Source organism: Lepus europaeus, chromosome 15 (genome assembly GCF_033115175.1).
Source record: "Lepus europaeus isolate LE1 chromosome 15, mLepTim1.pri, whole genome shotgun sequence".
NCBI classification, from domain to species: Eukaryota; Metazoa; Chordata; class Mammalia; order Lagomorpha; family Leporidae; genus Lepus; species Lepus europaeus.
The window spans coordinates 79,869,782-79,893,272 of record NC_084841.1 but is presented as its reverse complement, the minus strand read 5'-3'; the positions used below and the strand labels follow the sequence as shown (position 1 = coordinate 79,893,272).

Genomic DNA, 23,491 nt, shown 5'->3' with positions numbered 1-23,491 from the left:
TATGATTCTAAGATTAGAGAAACTAATTAACTACAACAATTTACTACAAATCTAACTGATATGGGCAGGCAGGTAGCTAGTGAGCAGCAGGAACTGAGAACTGTCAACACCCAAGCCGTGCACACCACCCAAATCCTATCCCCTTCCATTGCTCAGCACACACATCATGTAGCTAAGCCTCACTTTCCCTCAGGCACCAGATGCCATGACACCTTCCTAGAGATCACCCCAAGCCCTGCCTCCTTTGAATAAACAACCAGGTCCTGCCCCTAGTACCAGCCCTTATGCTATAAAAGGATGACCACAAGGCTGCATGGGGGCAATTCTCCCTCATGAGGTTGCCTGCACTCACGTCTGGGTGTGTCCCTTCCTTTTGCCTCTAAACGTATCCTGCTTTCCTGCTCGCCTCTATCTGTGTATCCTGGTTATAATCCAGCAAGTCGAGAACATGCACTAAGTCTAGCTGGGGATCTCTCTGAGCCTACACAGGGGCTGTGATCCCCATAACATTACTACTTTACAAAAAAATGACTACAAACCTCATACTTTATAAAAGGAGTGTTTTTACAGAATTATAGTGATTTCTGCTCTATTTTTCTAATTCAGCCATGTCAACACAAGTTAAGAAATTCTATTCCTGCCAACATCACTGATTCATGTTTTGCATAAACAAGGAAATACCGATTAGACTTGTACACTGAGATCAAATACCAAAAAGCTGGAGGGTCACCTAATGGAAACAACTTTTCAAAGATCCTTTACCTTATCTATGTTCACCCCCAAAAAGGAATACAAGAAAAAATACCATGTCTATATTTCTAGGAGATTAGTGTTCCAGTAAGGAATAACAGTGGATAGTTCTGGGAGGTTATTAGGACAATGAGTAGACATTAGAAACCTCAAAGAAGTAGCTTTGCAACATGTTAAGGTTTGTGAAGCACCCTATAAACATAAATGTTCATTTTCTAACTCTATTCTGAATTCTTAAGAATGGAGGACACTGTAAGACCTGGCACATACTGAACTTTTTAATATCCAAATTTAGCAAAATTCAAAAAACACTTGGTCAAAGCTCATTTTTAATCATTTCTCAAATTTTATACAAAGACATTTTAAAAGCAATTTATTTCATTTGTTTCTGATTTATTAACTGTTTGGGTCATCAAACATTTATTTTATGGGACCAATGTTGTGGTGTAGCAGGTTAAACCGCACTCAGGATGCTAGCATCTCATATTCAAGCACCAGTTTGACTCCTGCCTGCTGCTCTTCTGATCCAGCCCCATGCTGATACACCTTGGAAGGCAGCAAAGGATGATTCAAGTGCTCGGGGCCCTGCTACCCACCTAGGAAATTTGTATGTAGTTCCAGGACCCTGGTTTCAGACTGACCCAGCCCTGGCCATCGTAGCCATTTGGGGAGTGAACCAATGGATGGAAGATCCCTCTCCCTATGCTCACCCTCCCTCTAGCCCACCACATATCACTCTGCCTTTCAAATAAAGTAATTAAATTTTTAAAGTTTATTTTATAAGATTGTTTAGTTGTCAAATAAATATTTTAAAATAAGTAAATATAAAGATACAAATGTAAAAGTAAAAGGTACAAACAGATATGCCATATAAACAGTAATAAGAAGAAAGTGATAGGGTCTTAAAGGTAGACTTCAGATCAAACAATATGACCAGGGATCAAAATGTACATTTCATAATGATATACAAGTTATAACACCAAGAACAAGTAACAATTTTAACTGTACATGTACCTAATATCAGAGCTCCTAAATATTCAGGATGTAATTAATAAAGATGGAAGAGGAATTAGACAACTCTGCAACTACAACCAGAGATTTCAATACTTCTTTCCCAAGCAACTGAACAGAACAAGTGCACAGAAAATCACTAAGACTATCAACATTATCAGCCAACCCAACCTGACATGCATAAAACACAACAGCAGAATATGTATTCTTTCAAGTATACATGACATAGTCACCAAAACAGATCATATACTAGGTCAATAAAAAAAAGTCTCAATAAATTTAAAAGAACTGATAGGCTAACGTAAGCTCTCTGGCCAAAACAGAATGAAAAATTAATGACAATAAAATACCTAGAACACCTCAAATGTTTGGAAATTAAAAAAAACCACACTTCTATACAAGCTATGGACCAAAAAAATCACAAGAGAAGTTATAAAATATTTTTAACTGACTGAAAATACATCTTATCAATATTGATGGGATGTAGCTAAAGCAGTATTTACAGGGAAATTCATAGCTTTAAGTACTTAGATAAAATTACTCAATAACCCAAGTTTCATCCTTGATCTCACTAAAGTGATCAATTTCAGTTCATAATCATTGATCATAAAGATAGGATTAAGAGTCAAAGGGATCACATAAACAGGACTAGTGTCTGAAAATACTAACTGAAATAATTAAAAAGGAGAGAACAATCCAACATGGGAAGCAGGATACACAGCAGACTCATAGAATGGCAGATGTCCTAAACAGCACTCTGGCCTCAGAATCAGTCCTTAAGGCATTCAAATCCAGCTGAAAAGCCCATGAGAGTATTTTAGGCATGGAAGACCAAGACATTCTGGAAAAAAAAAAAAACCTTAATGAAAATGAAAGATCTCTGCAAGTGAGATCCCAGTGGAAAGAATGGGCCATCGAAGAAGGAGGTACCTTTCTCTGAAGGGAGGAGAGAACTTCCACTCTGACTATGGCCTGGTCTAAATAAGATCAGAGTCAGTGAACTTAAAAGGCTTCCATAGCCTTGGCAACTCATGACAAGAGCCTAGGGTGATTACTGACGCCATAAACAAGAGTGTCAATTTGTTAAGTCAACAACAGGAGTCACTGTGCACTTACTTCCCATGTAGGATCTCTGTCCTTAATGTGTTGTTCAATGTGAATTAACGGTGTAACTGGTACTCAAACAGTATTTTATACTTTGTGTTTCTGTGTGGGTGCAAACTGATAAAATCTTTACTTAATATATACTAAATCGATCTTCTGTATATAAAGAGAATTGAAAATGAATCTTGATGTGAATGGAATGGGAGAAGGAGCGGGAGAGAGGAGGGTTGCGGGTGGAAGGGAAGTTATGAGGGGGGGGAGCCACTGTAATCCAAAAGCTGTACTTTGGAAATTTATATTCATTAAATAAAAGTTTTTAAAAAAAGAAAAAAAGCAAATTAAATGTAAATATGGCTGAAGGAAAGGAATAATAAAGGGCTGACAACCAAGAAAAATCAATGAAATAAAAATCTGGGGTTTTTAAAAAAGATTTATGAAATTGATAAACTGGCTAGACTGTTCTAGAAAAAAGAGAGGATACAAATTACCAATGATATAAGTGCAACATGGTAATTCAATATAGACATTATAGACATTATAGTAAATGAGAGAAAATTATGAATTATTTTTGCCATTAAGGTTGACAAACTAGATGAAATGGACAAATTCTTTGAAAGATACAAATTGCCAAAGCTGAATAGCCTTATATCTTTTTTAAGGTTTATTTTATTTATTTGAAAGGCAGAGTGACAGAGAGAGTGAGAGACAGAGAAAAAGAGATATTCTCTCCATTGGTTTACTCCCCAAATGGCCAAAATTGTTGGACCGGATCAGGCTGAAGCCAGAAGCTTGGAACTCTATCTGGGTCTCTCACATAGATGGCAGGGTCCCAGGTATTTGAGCCTTTTCTGATTTTTTAGGCACATTAGCAGGGAGTTGAACTGAAAGCAGAGCAATCCCACATGGGATGCTGGCGTAGCAGTTCGGGACTTAATATACTGCCCCACCATGCTGGCCCACCCTTTATCTTTTAAAACTTTTTCTGAGCACAAATGGCTTCACTAATGAGTTTCTCCAAATATTTACAATACAAATACTATTACCTCTATACAAACTCTCTCTCCCAGAAAATTAAAACAAAGGAAACACTTCCAAACCCATTCTATAAAGTAAGACAAGAAACTGCAAGAAAACCACAAAACATCATAAATAAAAGATACAAAAAAAAAAAACCCTTAATTCAATTTTAGTAAACTGAATCTCACAGTATATGAAAAGGATAATACATCATAATCAAGTGGAATTTACCTCACAAACAGAGGCTATTTTAACCTTCAAATATCATTTAATGTAATTCACTATGTTAATAGAACACACACACAATTATCTTTAAGATGCAGAAAAAAACATTTTTCCAGAAATGCAAGGTTTAACTTCTGGAAAAAACAATCAATACATCTTACCATATTAACAATATACTCATATATGTACATACCTCAAGCTGTAATATATATATATATATACACATATATATACATACATACACATATATTCACTTCAAAATATGCAGAAAGTGTTTGACAAAATTTAACACCCATTCATAATTTTAAAATCTCAGCGAACTAAGGATCAAAAGGAACTTCCTCAAACTGATAAAAGACATCTACAAAGACCCCACTAATGTCTAACATATGAGAAGAAGACTAAATGCTTTCCCCTAAAAGTAGGAATAAGGCAAGGACTCATGCTCTAGACCCTTCTAGTCACTACTGTATTGGAGGTCCTAGGGATAACAGACATACAAATTGGAAAGGAATACCAAAACATCTAAATGCTGGCTGATATGATTGTCACTATGTAGGGAATCTATCAGAAAACAAAATAATTCAAAACACATGACCTACTAGAATAAATGAGTTTAAGAAGATCACACAATTCAAGTTCAGTATGCAAAAATCAATGGTATTTCTAGGTTCTAACAACAGACACTTGGAAACTGAAATTCAAAAAATAATGCTATTTACAACGTCAACAAAAACTAGAAACACTTGAGAATAAATCCCACAAAATGTGTACAAGATCTGTACAATACTAACTACAAAACTGCTGATTAGACTTAAAGAAGACCTAAAAACAAGAATAAATAAGTTACATTCATGGATCAGATGATCTAATACTGTTTAAGATGTCAGTTCTCCCCAACTTAAGCTATATAACTGAGAGAGTTTCAATCAAAATCCTTGTAAGTCTTTTTGTAGAAATTGGCATTTTAATTCTAAAATGTATATGGAAATACAAAATCCTTGGTATAGCTAAAACAATTTAAGCGGCCGGCGTCGTGGCTCAACAGGCTAATCCTCCGCCTTGCGGCGCCGGCACACCGGGTTCCAGTCCCAGTCAGGGTACCAGATTCTGTCCCAGTTGCCCCTCTTCCAGGCCAGCTCTCTGCTATGGCCCAGGAGTGCAGTGGAGGATAGCCCAAGTGTTTGGGCCTGCACCCCATGGGAGACCAGGAGAAGCACCTGGCTCCTGCCATCGGATCAGCGCAGTGCACTGGCCGCAGCGCGCCGGCCACGGCAGCCATTGGAGGGTGAACCAATGGCAAAGGAAGACCTTTCTCTCTATCTGTCTCTCTCTCACTGTCAACTCTGCCTGTCAAAAATATAAAAAAAAAATTAAGCTTTTTAAAATGCAAAAGAATTTTTTTTTTTAAAGAGGACTTTGCTATTCATTTCAAGACTTATTCTAAAGCTATCATACTCAAGAGAGTATAGTAAGGCCCAGATTAGTGATCCTGAGAATTTTTTCAAGTGTCTGTTGCCCATTTGAACCTCCTCTTTTAAAAAAAACACCTGCTCGGCTGGCACCTCGGCTCGATAGGCTAATCTTCTGCCTGCGGCGCCAGCACCCCAGGTTCTAGTCCCAGTTGGGGCGCCGGATTCTGTCCCCATTGCTCCTCTTCCAGTCCAGCTATCTGCTGTGGCCCAGGAGTGCAGTGGAGGATGGCTCAGGTCCTTGGGCCCTGCACCCACATGGAAGACCAGGAGGAAGCACCTGGCTCCTTGCTTCGGATCGGCACAACGCACCAGCCATAGCGGCCACTTGGGGGGTGAACCGATGGAAAAAGGAAGACCCTTCTCTCTGTCTCTCTCACTGTCTAACTCTGCCTGTCAAAAAAAAAAAAAAAAAAAAACACCTGCTCAAGTCCTTTGCCCATTTCTTAATTGGGTGGTTTGTATTAACCCTTTATCAGTTGTGTGGTCTGTAAATATTTTCTCCCATTCTGTCAGTTGCCTCTATTTTGTTGAGTGTTTCTTTTGCACTGCGGTTAGAATGTCTCTCATCCAGAAATCAACAAACAACAAATGTTGGTGAGGATGTAGGGGAAAGGTATCCTAATCCACTGTTGGTGGGAATGTGAACTGGTGTAGCCACTGTGGAAGACAGTATGGAGATACCACGAGAATCTGAATATAGACTGACCACATGGTCCAGCCATCTCACTGCTGGGAATTTACCCAAAACAAAAGAAATCAGCACATGAAAGAGTTATCTGTACCCCTGTGTTCACTGTAGCACAATTCACAATAGCTAAGATATGGATGGAATCAACTGAGATGTCCCTCAACTATTGACTGGATAAATAAATTATGGTATATATACACTATGGAGTACTATTCAGCTATTTTAAAAAAATGAAATTCTCTCTTTTGCACAAAATGGATGCAACTGGAAACCATTATACTTAGTGAAATAAGCCAGTCCCCAAAAGACAAATAACATATGTTTTCCCTGATATTTGGTAACTAAGAGAGTATCTAAAATGTAATGTATTGGAGTGAAATGGACATTCTGAGATTCTATAATTATTTATAGCCCTTGCCTCTTCTGTTGAGAAACAGTGTTTGTTTTTTCTTCCTACTATTTGTTGAACTCTTTTACTGAATGTAGGGTTAACTTTAAGGTCATTAAGTAAACTCAAAGTAGATCTTTGTAAAAGTTGAGAGTGGGAATGGGAGAGGGAGGAGGAAGAAGTGTTGAAGTGTGGGCAGGAGGGAGGGTAGGGTGGGAAGTATTACTATGTTCCTAAATCTGTACATATGAAATACATGAAACTTGAATAACTTAAATAAAATTGAAACACACACACACACACACACAATAAGACTCAGATTAGTAGTAAAGAGAATTGAGAACACAACCATGATCAGCTGACTTCCAAGAAATTCATCAATGCAACATAGTATCAGGAAGAGTTGTCTCTTTAACAAAGAAAGCTAGAATAACTAGGTATCCACCTGTAAAAAAAAGCTGAAACTCTACCTTTACCTCACACTTCATATAAAAATTAAGTCTGGGCTGGAGTTGTAGCATAGAAAGTTAAGCTTCTGCCTGCAATGTCAGTATCCCATTTGGGGTGCTGGTTTAAGCTCCAGCTGCTCCACTTTTGATCCAGCTCTGGGCTAATGTGCTTGGGAAAGCAGCAGAGAATGGCCTAAGTCCTTGAGCCCCTGTACCCACATGGGAGACCTGGATGAAGCTCCTGGCTCCTGGCTTAAGTCTGGCCCAGCCCCAGTTGTTGCAGCTATTTGGGGAGTGAATCAACAGATAGAAGATCGCTCTCTGTCTCTCCATTTTTCTCTGTAACTTGAATTTTCAAATAAATAAAAATTTTAAAAAATTAACTCAAAATGGATTACAGATTTCATGTAAGAACAAAATCTACAAAACTTCCAGAAGGGGCCGGCGCCGTGGCTCACTTTGGCTAATCCTCCGCCTGTGGCTCCAGCATCCCATATGGGCACCACCAGGTTCTAGTTCCGGCTGCTCCTCTTCCAGTCCAACTCTCTGCTGTGGCCCGGGAAGGCAGTGAAGGATGGCCCAAGTGCTTTGGCGCCTGCACCCTCGTGGGAGACCAGGAGGAAGCACCTGGCTCCTGGCTTCGGATTGGCGCAATGCACCGTCCATAGCGGCCACTTGGGGAGTGAACCAATGGAAGGAAGACCTTTCTCTCTGTCTCTCTCTCTCTCACTGTCTAACTGTACCTGTCAAATAAAAAAATAAAAAATAAAAATAAAAAAAACTTCCAGAAGAGGGGTGGGCATTCTGGCACAGCAGATTAAGCTATTGTGGAAGGCTCACATCCCACATTGGATTGCCTGTTTGAGTCCCAACTACATCTCTTACAGCCCAGCTTTCTGCTAATGCTCCTGGGAAAGAGCGAATGATAGTCCAATTACTTAGGTCTGGGCCATTCATGTGGGAGACCCAGTTGGAGTTCCAGCTCCTGGCTTCAGCAGGCCCAAGTCTGCTGTTGCAGACATCCAGAAAGTGAACCAACAAATGGGAGATCTCTTCCCACCCCCTTCTCTCTCCCTCTCCCCCAGTCCCTTTCTGTTTCAAGTAAATAAATAATCTTTTTTTTTTTTTTGAAAGACAGCTTTAGAGACAGAGAGAGAGGTCTTCTATCCGCTGGATCACTCCCCAAACTCCACAATGGCTGGAGCTGCGCCGATCCAAAGCCAGGAGCCAGGAGCTTCTTCCAGGTCTCTCTCTCAAGGGTGCAGGGGCCTAAGGACTTGGGCCATCTTCTACTGCTTTTCTAGGCCACAGCAGAGAGCTGGATCAAATGAGAAGCAGACGGGATTAGAACCAGCACCTATATGGGATGCCAGCACTTCAAGCTAGGGCTTTAACCCGCTGCACCACAGCGCTGGCCCCAATAAATAATCTTAAAAAAAAAAAAAAACTGCTAGAAGAAAACATGAGAAAACCTTTGTAACACTGAGTTAAATTCTAGTGACAGGAAACAAAAGACATGACCAATAAAAACAAAAAGTCATCAAAATGGCTTTCATCAAAGCAAAAACTTTTGGTTTTGAAAAAACATTAAGAAAATGAAAAGGCAAGCCAAAGTCGAAGAAAATTAGATATCAAATAAAGAACTTACATCCATATACATAAATGCAACTACAACTCAAAACTAAGAAAAATCAAATTTTAAAAATAGACAAAAGCTTTAAACAGATACTTTTTCAAAAAAGATATACAAATGAAATATTAGCATATAAAATGTTTAATATCATTCATCACTAAAAAAATGCAAATTAAATCCACAATGAAATTTAAATGCAATGTATCTACTAGAGTGATTAAAATTAAAATATTAACACCACCAAATGATAGCAACATGCTGGAGCAATTCAACTTTCTTTCATATATTGCTGATAGGAACATAAAGTGACACAATAACTCTGGAAAACAATTTAATTGTACATTTAAAATGGATGAATCTTATTTCATGTATAGCTCAATAAAACAGATTTTAGAAATCAATTTGACAAAACAGTTTTAAATTAGTAAGATAAAATTCTGATAGCATCTTGCATTGGCTTAACATTATTTAAATACTAATCAATTTTTTTCCTGATTATTCTGATTCTAGATCGATTCAGCAGTAGATAGGTACACCCAGCCTCAGAAAAGAAATGATGGCAGAAAGCAGAAATAAGAAGTCTCCTTCCTGACCTAAAAGTTTCAAAAGCCTGGGACCTTAAAAGTAATGGGGAAGACTCAAAACATGTGCTTACCAGAGTCCTGCAGGCGAATAACACAAAGCAAGGCAACACTGAGGAGCCACCAGGCAGCTCCAGCTGATTCACACCACACGGAAACGTGCTCCCACGGCTGTCAGCTTGTTTTCCCCCTAGCAGGTATCTGGGAAGTCAGACTTTTGTGTCATTTCTCCCAAGTTTTACAATACTGTGCAAACTGACCCAAAAGTAGCTTTGCGAGTCAAATTCAATTTTTTTAAAAAAGCCTTTCTCACCCTCCTGATGATGAAAGACACCCTAAAATATGGGAAAGAGTCAAGGGAACAAGGGATAGAGACACTGTTTTTGCAAGAGAACCGAGGCAATCTGCATCCTATTTCCTAGGTAATGACTCAGGAAGGCAGGAAGATCCTGCAGGACTGGATGGCCACTGTGTGGGGCACACCAGGTCTCATCCTCCTAGAGTTTCCCTCAGTCTCCCCAACTTCCCAACCCAGGGAGGGCTTAAACAAATAGCAGTCTCGAATTCTCTACATTTCCATGTAGTTTGGGACCCACAGAAAGACTGCAATGCACCAATAGTGTGGAAGTTGCAGAGTTGTTTTACCAAATAAAACCTGGTGGATGGGAATGAGGGATGAGGCAGCCGCAACCTGTAATGGTCAACTAACTATATGAAGAATGAACATTTCAACAGATGCTCCCACATTAGAAAGCTGAAGATGACTAGTAGGACCCACTGCCAGTATAAGAATTAGCAAAGCAACAGGGAAAAGTGAGACTTCAAACTGACATTAAAATTTCTCACCCTGGAAAGGAATAGGGGTTCAAAATAAGATACAAAAACATAAGGAAAAAGAAGTGCCAGCATTGTGGCATAGTGGGTAAAGCCACCTCCTGCAATGCCAGCATCCTGTATAGGTGCTGCTTCATGTTGGCTGCTGCATTTCCAATCCAGCTCTCTGCTAATGAGTAGGGGAAAGCAGCAGAAGATGGCCCAAGTGCTTGGGCCCCTGCTACCCACCTAAAAGACCTGGAAAAAGCTCCTGGCTCCTGTCTTCGGCTTTGTTCAGCTCCAGTCATGTGGCATTCTGAGAAGTCAACCAGAGGATGGAATATCTCTTTGTGTGTCTGTCCCTCTCTCTCTGTAACTCTTTCAAATAAATAAATAATCTTAAAAAAAATTCTAGAACATCTGACTGTGTACACTGGGGAGTACTTCTACAATGTGATGTGAAAGCCTCAAAGCAAGGAAATTATCAAGAGAATGAGGGGGCTTTTTTTTGATGAGTAAGGCCAAATAAATATTGGATTTTGTAACATGTCCTGTACACAGGCCACCAGAGCATGATACTTTGAATAACTGCTTCTCAGTGTCTACAGAGCTAGGCTTCTCAGATGATCGCTGGAATAATTTTACTGGACAAACTGAGTTATCAAACATATATACTAAGTTTCCCAAACTCATTTTCCAGAAATGAATTATTTTTATACAAGTGTAGACAATGTGCAACAATGAACAAAGTGAGTAAAATTAACTCATTCTGCAGATATTTAAATAAATACAATTAACACCAGAATCCATTGGCTTACACTGGAGAAAGCATTAACAAAGAAATAATGTTGTCCAGTCAAACTGTCCCTAAGCAACTGCCTCCCTTTCCTACTGCAGCATTTATATTAATAAATCCAACTGCATAAGTGCCTCAAAATTCTCCTACTACCTTCCTAATATCCTACCACTTTGCTTTCATCTGAGAAAAGATTTCCAGAATGAAGTGAGATCACATTGCTTCCCGGCTCTCAACCCTTAACAGAAAAGTCCAAGCCCTTTTCTGTGGCACATCAGCCTTTTCATGATCTGTCTATGCCTACTCTTAACCTCATTTTTCACCATTTTTCCCTCCATCCATTCCGCTTCCCGCGGATGCCTGAACACAGCCAACCTGAGACTAAGCACGTGAATGATCTCACCACAGGGTACATCCTGCCCTGAAACTTATACCTTAGTCCCTCATTTCCTTCTGCTTAAATACAATTTCCACAAAGAAAGTAACATATATTTTTTATTCTCTAACTGCTGAATGGTCTCTTCTACTGCAAACCAAACCTGCATTTTCTTATCTGTTGTAAGGCCCATAAGGACATGCTCCAACCAGCACATATGACACGGCCTGTTAAAAGGTTACACCAAATTAACATCCACTGAACTAAATGGGAAGATTTGATTATTCCAGGGAAGCTTTGTAGAAACTCTACTGAGAGTGGAATGAGGAGGAAGATGACCAGTGATGGCTATGGCGACCATGGGAGCCTAGAATTCCAGGGAATATAAGAGGTAAAAGGTTGGAGAAATTGAATTAGCACCAGAAGTAGAGTGAAGTTTTTACTAGCTGGAGGATGGTAAGAGGGATGGTTGCAAATGAGAGAAGGTCAGGTCTCAGATGGCAGAAGCAAAACAGAGAAAAATCCATCTTTTTTCATCCTACCCAGTGTCCTTCTCATCAACTTTGCCCTCATGTTGCCTCTTTCAATACCTACCCAATCTCACCCTCTTTTCCTCCTCTTTGTTTGCATCTTCTGTCATATGTTGTTTCTTGCACATTTGCCCTCAAAACATTGTTTTTCCTGTGGTACAGTAGACTTGAAGAAAAGTGCTCTACTGAGAAAAATCTAAGAGTAGATCTTTCATACGCCAAGGACAACCCCAACAGCAGCAGCATTGTCAAGAACTCATAATGAAGGCAGCAGACTGATACAAAGAATCATGAAGCCACACCCTCTCACCTCCCACATCATCAATTCTGAATGCTTTGGGATTTTGTCTGCTTGTCTTCTTAGTTCTCCATAATATGTCTTTAAATTACAGTCAAAATATTTTACTTCTATCCTCATTTTCCAATTCTAAAAAAAAAAAATCAAAACTCATTCACTAAAGTATGTTTGATAAAATCCTAAGCCTGATACAACCTTTTTAAAAAAAAATTAAATTGACGCTGGTGCTTGTTTAAGTTAAAAGACATGACACATGACAAACAGCCTCACCAGACGCATGACTGTGTATATGTGCCCCTCTCCAGCGCTCACCAAATGACCCTGGGCGTGGAGTTCAACTGTACTCTCTGAAGAGCAGTTTCTAGTCTGTTAACAGTAGTCAACAGAATAATAGCACACTCTAGAAGTTCAAATTACTGATTTTATTTTTTTAGAAAACTTTTATTTAATAAATATAAATTTCATAGGTACAGCTTTTGGAATACAGTGGTTCTTCCCCCCATACCCGCCTTACCACGCCCACTCTCATCCCACCTCCTACTCCCTCTCCCATCCCATTCTTCATTAAGATTCATTTTTAATTAACTTTATATACAGAAGACCAACTCTATACTAAGTAAAGATTTCAACAGTTTGCACCCACACAGAAACACAAAGTACGAAGCACTGTTTGAAGACAAGTTTTACCATTAATTCTCATAGTACAACTCATTAAGGACAGAGGTCCTACATGGGGAGCAAGTGCACAGTGACTCCTGTTGTTGATTTAAAAGTTGACACTCTTATTCATAACGTCAGAGGTCACCTGAGGCTCTTGTTATGAGCTGGCGAGGCTATGGAAGTTTTCTGAGTCCAAAAACTCCATCAATATATAGACATGGCCATAAACAAAGTGGAGTTCTCTCCTCCCTTCAGAGAAAGGTACCTCCTTCTTTGATGGCTCCTTCTTTCCACTGGGATCGCACATGAAAGAGATCTTTAATGTAGTCACTAAATTACTGATTTTAAATACCTCCACATGGAGTTACTGGTAGACCAGGATTTCGATAATTCAAAATGAGTCCTAGAAAGGTTAACTGTCAAACAAAATTTTAGTAGAAATTCATAATGAAGTTCACAGTTTGGCCAGTTAGTCAAGAAAAACCAAAGCAAGGAAGAATACATTTACTTCCAGGAATTGGTTTTAGATCCTTGATCAAATATAAGTTGGCTGTAGATGTTTGGGTTGATTTCTGGTGTTTCTATTCTGTTCCATTGGTCTATCCATCTGTTTCTGTACCAGTACCATGCTGTTTTGATTACAATTGCCCTGTAGTATGTCCTGAAATCTGGTATTGTGATGCCTCCGGCTTTGTTTTTGTTGTACAAAATTGCTTTAGCTATTCCAGGTCTCTTGTGTCTCCATATGAATTTCAGCATCATTTTTTCTAGAACTGAGAAGAATGTGTTTGGTATTTTGATTGGTATTGCATTGAATCTATAAATTGCTTTTGGGAGAATGGACATTTTGGTGATGTTGATTCTTCCAATCTATGAGCATGGAAGATTTTTCCATTTTTTGGTATCCTCTTCTATTTCTTTCTTAAGATTTTGTAATTCTCATCATAGAGATCTTTAACATCCTTGGTTAAGTTTATTCCAAGGTATTTGATTGTTTTTGTAGCTATTGTGAATGGGATTGATCTTAGAAGTTCTTTCTCAACCATGGCATTGCCTGTGTATACAAATGCTGTTGATTTTTGTGCATTGATTTTATATCCTGCTACTTTGCCAAATTCTTCGATGAGTTCCAGTATTCTCTTAGTAGAATTCTTTGGATCCCCTAAATAAAGAATCATGTCGTCTGCAAAGAGGGATAGTTTGACTTCTTCCTTCCCAATTTGTATCCCTTTAATTTCTTTTTCTGCCTGATGGATCTGGCTAAAATCTCCAGAACTATGTTGAATAGCAGTGGTGAGAGTGGGCATCCCTGTCTGGTACCAGATCTCAGTGGAAATGCTTCCAATTTTTCCCCACTCAATAGGATACTGGCCATGGGTTTTTCATAAATTGCTTTGATTGTATTGAGGAATGTTCCTTCCATACCCAGTTTGCTTAGAGTTTTCATCATGAAAGGGTGTTGAATTTTATCGAATGCTTTCTCTGCATCTATTGAGATTGCATTGATTGATTTGCGAACATTGAACCATCCCTGCATACCAGGGATAAATCCCACTTGGTCTGGGTGGATGATCTTTCTGATGTGTTGTTGCATTCTATTGGCCAGAATTTTATTGAGTATTTTTGCATCTATGTTCATCAAGGATATTGGTCTGTAATTTTCTTTCAATGCTGCATCTTTCTCTGGCTTAGGAATTAAGGTGATGCTGGCTTCATAGAAAGAATTTGGGAGGATTCCATTTTTTTCGACTGTTCTGAATAGTTTGAGAAAAAATGGAGTTAGTTCTTCTTTAAATGTCTGGTAAAATTTAGCAATGAATCCTTGGAGTAAGGACAGTCTATTCAATAAATTGTGCTGGGGAAATTGGATTTCCACATGCAGAAGCATGAAGCAAGATCCCTACCTTTCACCTTACACAAAAATTCACTCAACATGGATTAAAAACCTAAATCTACGACCCGACACCATCAAATTAGTAGAGAGCATTGGAGAAACCCTGCAAGATATTGGCACCAGCAAAGACTTCTTGGAAAAGACTCTGGAGGCGCAGGCAGTCAAAGCCAAAATTAACATTTGGGATTGCATCAAATTGAGAAGTTTCTGTACTTCAAAAGAAACAGTCAGGAAAGTGAAGAGGCAACCGACAGAATGGGAAAAAATATTTGCAAACTATACTACAGATAAAGGGTTGATAACCAGAATCTACAAAGAAATCAAGAAACTCCACAACAACAAAACAAACAACCCACTTAAGAGATGGGCCAAGGACCTCAATAGACATTTTTCAAAAGAGGAAATCCAAATGGCCAACAGACACATGAAAAAATGTTCAAGATCACTAGCAATCAGGGAAATGAAAATCAAAACCACAATGAGGTTTCACCTCACCCCGGTGAGAATGGCTCACATTCAGAAATCCACCAACAACAGGTGCTGGCCAGGATATGGGGAAAAAGGAACACTAACCCACTGTTGGTGGGAATGCAAACTGGTTAAGCCACTATGGAAGTCAGTCTGGAGATTCCTCAGAAACCTAAATATAACCCTACCATTCAATCCAGCTATCCCACTCCTTGGAATTTGCCCAAAGGAAATTAAATTGGCAAACAAAAAAGTGGTCTACACCTTAATGTTTATTGCAGCTCAATTCACAATAGCTAAGACCTGGAATCAACCTAAGTGCCCATCAACAGTAGACTGGATAAAGAAATTATGGGATATGTGCTCTATAGAATACTATACAGCAGTCAAAAACAATGAAATCCCATCATTTGCAATAAAATGGAGAAATCTGGAAAACATTATGCTGAGTGAAATAAGCCAGTCCCAAAGGGACAAATATCATATGTTCTCCCTGATTGGTGACAACTAACCAAGCACCAAACAGGAAACCTGTTAAAGTGAAATGGACACTGTGAGAAACGGTGACTTGATCAGCCCTTGCCCTGACTGTTGATGAACAACTTGATACGTTATCCCTCTTAGTATTTTTTTGTCTGTTCTACTTAATACTATTGGTTTAATTCTGTAATTAATACACAGTTATTCTTAACTGTTGAAACTTAACTGAAAAGTGATCCCTGTTAAATATAAGAGTGGGAATAAGAGAGGGAAGAGATGTACAATTTGGGACATGCTCAAGCTGACTTGCCCCAAATGGTAGAGCTAGAAACATACCAGGGGATTCCAATTCAATCCCATCAAGGTGGCATGTACCAATGCCATCTCACTATTCCATTTGATCAATTTCTGTTCACAATTGATCATAATGATAGGACTAAGAATCAAAGGGATCACATAAACAAGACTAGTGTCTGAAAATACTAACCGATAGAACAAAAAAGGGAGAGAAAGATCCAACATGGGAAGTGGGATACACAGCAGACTCATAGAATGGCGGATGTCCTAAACAGCACTCTGGCTTCAAAATCAGTCCTTAAGGCATTTGGATCTGGCTGAAAAGCCCATGAGAGTATTTCAGACATGGAAAGCCAAGACACTCTGTCAAAAAAAAAAATGACATAAATGAAAGATCTCCGCGAGTGAGATTCCAGTGGAAAGAACGGGACCATCAAAGAAGGAGGTACCTTTCTCTGAAGGGAGGAGAGAACTTCCACTTTGACTATGACCTTGTCTAAATATGATAAGAGTCAGTGAACTCAAAAGGCTTCCATAGCTTTGGCAATTCATGACAAAAGCCAAGGGTGATTACTGATGCCATAAACAAGAGTGTTAAATTTGTTAAGTCAACAACAGGAGTCACTGTGCACTTACTCCCCATGTAGGATCTCTGTCCTTAATGTGCTGTACATTGTGATTTAACGCTATAACTAGTACTAAAACAGTATTTTTCACTTTGTGTTTCTATGTGGGTGCAAACTGTTGAAATCTTTACTTAATATATACTAAACTGATCTTCTGTATATAAAGAGAATTGAAAATGAATCTTGATGTGAATGGAAGGGGAGAGGGAGCGGGAAAGGGGAGGGTTGTGGGTGGGAAGGAAGTTATGGTGGGGAAAGCCATTGTAATCCATAAGCTGTACTTTGGAAATTTATATGCATTAAATAAAAGTTAAAAAAAAGAATACATTAACTTAAAAAAAAACTAGCAGGCATATTTACAAGCAACAAGGCATTAAGATTTATTAAACTACATGGTGACTTACAAGGTAATTATTTTTAAATAACATTAAAATTTTTATTCTGTTATTTCAGTAACTGTGCTTAGATTAATTCCAGTTACAAATGTAAGTTTCAGACTTAAAAGAGGAAGAATAGAAATTAATTTCACAAATTAAAAATCAGGTGCCTAGTACAGATGGGTCAAATGGAGCCCCTCATTTGGATCTTTGAGCTCAAGACTTTTCCCCATCAGTCTTCCCAGGTCTTATACACAAGCTCAGCTTACAGAAGAATTGCACACTTAGTTGAACTATGCCATCCCTTCCAAGGTACCCTTTATTCCTTTTTGACATCCCTTCCTTGGGGCCCTCATTCTACCTCTTAGCTTCTAAAGTACCATCCCACACTGACAGGCATCTCTCTAAGGCTGGCCATCAATAGCGCAGTGCTCTACTCAATTGACTTGCACCTGCCTAATATCAAAAAGTTGCTTTTTTCATGTTCTAGTCTTTGTTTCCTCATCTAAATAAATTCAATGTCTTGCAGAATCTTTTGCTATACCTCTTAGATAATAATTTGCATTTAACGGAGTCAACCAACAGATAATTCTTTAACCCAAAGGAGTGATTAACTGGGCTCACTTGGCTCATTGATATAGATATTCTGGGGAAAATTTGTTTTGGGCACTCCCTAAAATTACTTCCTTCTGTATAAATGTAGTAACCAGTCATAGGAAAAACCAACAAGAGTTGGTATTACAGAATCTCAATGTAGGAAAAGGTCGTGCAGTTCATCGAGCTTGGTAGTTTCTTTAGGCCAGAAAAGTATCTTACTCATCTTCCACAAAAGCTAGCATAACATCTGTATACAGCAAAAATTCAAGAAATACATGTTGAACCCTTAAATAGTTAACCTTGGTCTGATGCACTGCTTTACATCTTCCCTTATTTCCTGTTTCCAGTTCCCCACAGTCATAATCCTTGAGTCTTTGTTATCGTGTGCAGAGCTGGCAGGGGCAGCTCTAAGAAGGAACATTTCTAACAGCAATGCAGAAGAGTGACTATGTGTATTTGTCTCTTTTTTTTTTTTTTTTTTTTTTTTTTTGACAGGCAGAGTGGACAGTGAGAGAGAGAGACAGAGAGAAAGGTCTTCCTTTGCCATTGGTTCACCCTCCAATGGCCGCCGCGGTAGCGCGCTGCAGCCGGCACACCGCGCTGTTCCGATGGCAGGAGCCAGGTGCTTCTCCTGGTCTCCCATGGGGTGCAGAGCCCAAGCACTTGGGCCATCCTCCACTGCACTCCCTGGCCACAGCAGAGAGCTGGCCTGGAAGAGGGGCAACCGGGACAGGATCGGTGCCCCGACCGGGACTAGAACCTGGTGTGCCGGCGCCGCAAGGCGGAGGATTAGCCTGTTGAGCCACGGCGCCGCCCTATTTGTCTCTTTCTGATCTTCACTAAAGCTGGAACTGTGCTGACATACACTTAATAGAAGACATGACAAGTGCAAAATATTAACACCTGGTTATTGTTGTCTGTATTAGTGCCACAGCATATTTACAAACAGTGAAGAGATATGTCACAATTTTAGTTAGCAAGATACTCTCTTCAACAAATATTGCTGGCAAAACTAGGTGTATATATGTAGAAGAATGAAATTAGATCCACATCTCTCACCATATACAAAAATCAACTCAAGATGGGCCAAAGACCTAAGTTTAAGACCTGAGAATGTGAAGTTGCTGGAAGAAAATACAGGTGAAACATTCCAAGACGTGTCCAAAGCACAGACAACAAAAGCAAAACTATAGAAATAGGACTATATCAAACTCGAAAGCTTTTGCAGAGCAAAAGAAGCAACAATAGAGTGAAGAGACATCCAACATAATGGGAAAAAATATTTGCAAACTACCTATCTGACAAAATATTAATATCCCAAATATATCAGCAACTAAAAATACTCAACAATAACAAAAAAATCCAGTTGAGAAATGGGCAAAGGACTTCAACAGACAGTTCTCAAAAGAAGAAATATAAATGGCCAACAAATGTATGAAAAAAATCCTCAACATCACTAGCTATCAGGGAAATGCAAATCAAAACCACGATAGGATATCACCTCATCCCTTTCAGAATGGCCAAAATCCAAAACACAGAGACAAATGCTGGGGAGGATGTAGACCTGAGGGAACATTTATACACTGTTCGTGAGAATGTAAATTAGTGCAGCCACTGAGGAAAACAGTGTGGAGATTTCATTAAACAGTGGAGCTAGACATGCCGTATGATCTAGCAATCCCACTGCTAGGTATATACCCAAAAGACTTGAACACAAGGTATCAAAGAGATATCTGCACCACCATGTTTATAGCGGTACCATTCACAATAGCCAAAATTTGGAATTAACCATGGTGTCCATCATCAGATGGATGGCTAAAGGAAATGTGCTTTATATAAACAACAGAATATTATTCAGCTGTATAAAATGAAATTCTACCATTTGTAGCAGAATGAACACAAATGGAGAGCATCATGTTGAGCAAAATAAGCTGCATCCAGAAAGACAAATACCACATGTTCTCCCTTATATTTGGGAGCCAAAATTAAAAAAAAAAAGCAAAAACACAGAAATGTCTGTGTCAGTTTTGCTGCAAATACAGTTTTGTAAAATTTCATTTTATACCTCTGTCAAACCAATGGTTAAGAATGTTATACTACTATTGATCTGGGATTATTTTAAATTTAAGTATATGGGTGAAATGGTCATTTCTCCACTCAATTATTGTTTATAGCTATTGTCTTGTATTCCCATTAAACTGAAGTCTTTTTCTCTTTACTGGTTAAATTTCCTATTTGGTGAAGTATTCAGCTTTTTTACTGTAATGTAATTTTTAAATTTTATTTATTTTTTTGAATACAGGGGAGAGCGTGAACGCAGTCCCCCACTACCACAAATTATGCAGTTGAGTTTCCCACATTTGGGGAAATTGCAGGGATCAGAACTCCCACAGTGCAATGGAAGAGCCTCACCCTGGGAAAACCACCTGCCTGATCATGGTGTCTCCCCTGCCATGTAAGTGTGTAATTTAAAAATATGTTATCTCAGAAACAAGACAGGAAGGAAGGAAGGAAGGAAGGAAGAAAGGAAGGAAGGAAGGGAGGGAGGGAGGGAGGGAGGGAGGGAGGGAGGGAGGGAGGGAGGGAGGAAGAGAGAGAGAAAGAAAGAGAGAGAGGGAGAGGGAGGGAGGGAGGGGGGAGGAGGAAAATGGGTGGGAGCAAAGAAGGAAAGAAGGGGAGGAAGGGAAGGAGGAAGAGAATATCATTATGTTCTTAGAATTGTATCTACAAATCACATTGAGTCTGTTTAAAAAACTAAGGCGATGGTGCTATGGTGTAGTAACTTAAGCATCTGCCTGCAGCACCAGCATCCCATATGGGTGCCAGTTTGAGTCCTGGCTGCTCCATTTCTGATCCAGCTTCCTGTTGATGGCCTGGGAAAGCAGTAGAAAATGGCCCAAGTGCTTGAGCCCCTGCATCCACGTGGAAGACCTGGAAGAAGCTCCTGGTTCCTGGATTTGGATCAGCCCAGCATCAGCAGTTGCAGCAATTTGTGGAGTGAATCAGCGGATAGAAGAACTCGCTGTCTCTCCTTCTCCCTGTCTGTAACTCTGCATCTCACACAAATAAATAAATCTTAGAAAAGAAAATAATTAAAAATTAAAAATATAAAAAATTGCATTTCACTTTCTAGATAAATAGCAAAAGAACAAAAGATAGTATTTCAATAAGAATCTTTTTCCAAATAAAAATATTTGAATGCTTTGAGAATAAAATACAAAAAATTGGGTAGCAGCCTAATCTGACCAAAATACATCTCCCTAAAGCATTCCCATTGTGAAATAACTCACAAACATAAAGAGTATTTACAGAACAAAAATCTAGAACAACAGTAATAGAAGCAAAATATTCTGTTTTTCAGGTTTTTTAGTTTGATGTTAACACAATGAAATATGGCATTGCTATCTGTGTAATACAATAAATATGGAAAGGTATCCAGTATACAAAGAAAACATAAAAATCCCAAATTATGATTACAAAAATGAAAATTATGTGCCTTTTGTGTTATTTGAGAGTATATGACCATGTTATCTATATACTATAATAAAAACAAAATAAGTGAAGCCAACATTTTGGCATATCAGAGTGCCAGTTCAAATCCTGGCTGTTCTGCTTCCAAACCAGTTCCATGCTTAAGTGCCTGGGAAAGCAATGGACGATGGCACAATTATTTGGGCCTTTGCCTCCCACCTGGGAGACCTGGATGGAATTCTAGGCTCCTGCCTTCAGCCTGGTCCATCCCTGGCTCTTGTGGCCATTTGAGAAGTGAATCTGATAGGACCTCCATCCTTAATGAGTTGTAATATGAGAATCGACTGCAAATCTTGTTCTCAAACTATACTCTATATGTAGTGTGGGGGGTGTGTATGTGCAAACTGTTGAAATCTGTGCTCAACATGGAGTTGGTCCTCTGTATATAAAATCAAACTAAAAATGAACCATAATGAAGGAGATGGGAGAAGGAGAGGGAGGTGGGATGGGAGTCAGGGTGGGAGGGTGGGTATGCGAGAAAGAACCAGTATATCCCTAAAGTTGTGCCTATGAAAAATGCATTCAATAAATAAAACAACAAAAAAAAAGAAGTGAATCTGAGAATAGAACATCTCTTTCCCACTCTCTCCCCCCCCCAATCACTCCATTTTTCAAAAAAAGAAAATTAAAATTTTCAAGATTTTTAAATAAAATAAAACTGGTTAACAGTATGCCTAATGAAAAGCCAAGACACTGTGGCAAAAGTTGTTCTACATGAAGGATCTCTGTGAGTGAGACCCTGGCGGAAAGAAGGGGCCATCAAAGGATGCATTTTTCTCTAAAAAGAGGAAAGAACTTCCACTTTGCTCATGGCCTTGTCAAAATCCTGACGGAGTTTGTGGATTCAAAAGGCTTCCATAGCCTAGGTGGCTCAAGGCAAAAGCCTTGGGGGGTGGGAGGGCTGGCACTGTGGCGCAGTGGGTTAATCCTCTGCTTGAGGCGCCAACATCCCATATGGGTGCCGGTTCTAGTCCCGGCTGCTCCTCTTCCAAACCAGCTCTCTCTATGGCCTGGGAAAACAGTAGAAGACAGCTCAAGTGCTTGGGCCCAAGTGCTTGGGCCCCTGTGCCCACGTGGGAGACTGGGAAGAAGCTCCTGGCTCCTGGCTTCGGATTGGCGCAGCTCTGGCCGTTGCGGCCATCTGGGGAATGAACCAACAGAAGGAAGACCTTTCTCTCTGTCTCTACCTCTCACGGTCTGTAACTCTACCTTTCAAATAAATAAATAAAAATATTTTTTAAAAAAAGCCTTGGGTGGTCACTGACATCATACATAAGAGTGTCATTGTTACATTAACAACAGGAGTCACTGCACACTAACTCCCCATGCAGGATCTCTGTCCTCAATGAGTTGTATTATGAGAGTTAACTGTAAAACTAGTTCTCAAACAGTATTTTTTGTGTGTGTGCATGTGTGCACAAATTGGTGAAATCTTTACTTGGTATAGCATTGGCCTTCTGTGTATAAAGTTAATTGAAAATGAATCTTAGTGAAGAATGGGACTGGGAAGGGGAGAGACAGGAGGAGGAGGGGTGGCAGTGTGGGTGGGAAGGCGGGTATGATGGGAAGAATAATTATATTCCTAAAGTTGTACTTATGAAATTTTTATTCCTTAAAAAGTAAATTTAAAAAAGGAAAAAAAATAAAAAATAAACCAGTATGCCTAGATGGAGGTTTGAAAAACAACTAAATAAAATATTTCTCTGTGTCCCATAAAAGACTCATTACATGGGACCCAGTTCTCATTTCTGTATGTTACAAGTTGTGCTAAATGCAGCTAACCAAGAGAAAAATACCTAAATAACTCTCAGAAGTAGCATACATAGATATTACATCTTTGTTGAAATCTCAAATCTTACATTAGCTAAAGATTTAAATCACCTTTAAAATAGAATTTATTAAAATTTCAAACTCATATTGTGCTTATCTTTTCTGCAAGTGGATGTGTCACTCCTAGTAACACGGTTGTATCTGATGTCACTCATATTAAATGAGAGCATACAGTCATTTTAGGGATTAATAGAAAAACAGACATCTGCATGGAACATTTCTCTCATTAGATATTATCAAGTTAGCATATTTTTCCTATTTCTGATTTTATTGCAAAATAAAATGAGCTGATTTTTACCCTTAAGTCTCTCTATAATGTATATTGCCAATAATGCAAATACTGTAATTGCACATTAGAAGAATCTCATTTTCCTCTAAAAACAACTATAGACATTAGCCTTGAAAAGATCTCATAACAATACAAGAATCAAGATATGGCTATATCAAATTGATATACCAGTTACCACTTATACCAGATATTACTTTAAACATTAATTGAAAATTAAAAGTTACCATTTTGAAAATCCCAGGCAGAATCATATGGGTCAATGGAATGTTATTTGGCCTCTTCCTATTTTAGTGCCAAAATGAATCAGT

At 39.0% G+C, this 23,491-nt stretch overlaps 1 long non-coding RNA gene and 1 other non-coding gene across 4 annotated transcripts in view; both read right to left on the bottom strand.

The window, feature by feature from the left end:
• LOC133774585 (uncharacterized) overlaps positions 1 to 23,491 on the bottom strand; it is a 142,983-nt gene that overhangs the window by 9,551 nt on the left and 109,941 nt on the right. The gene's annotated exons all lie outside the window — the stretch shown is intronic.
• Positions 19,833 to 19,996, bottom strand: LOC133774750 (U1 spliceosomal RNA). The gene has a single exon (XR_009868145.1). It is a non-coding gene; the product is annotated as a U1 spliceosomal RNA (small nuclear RNA).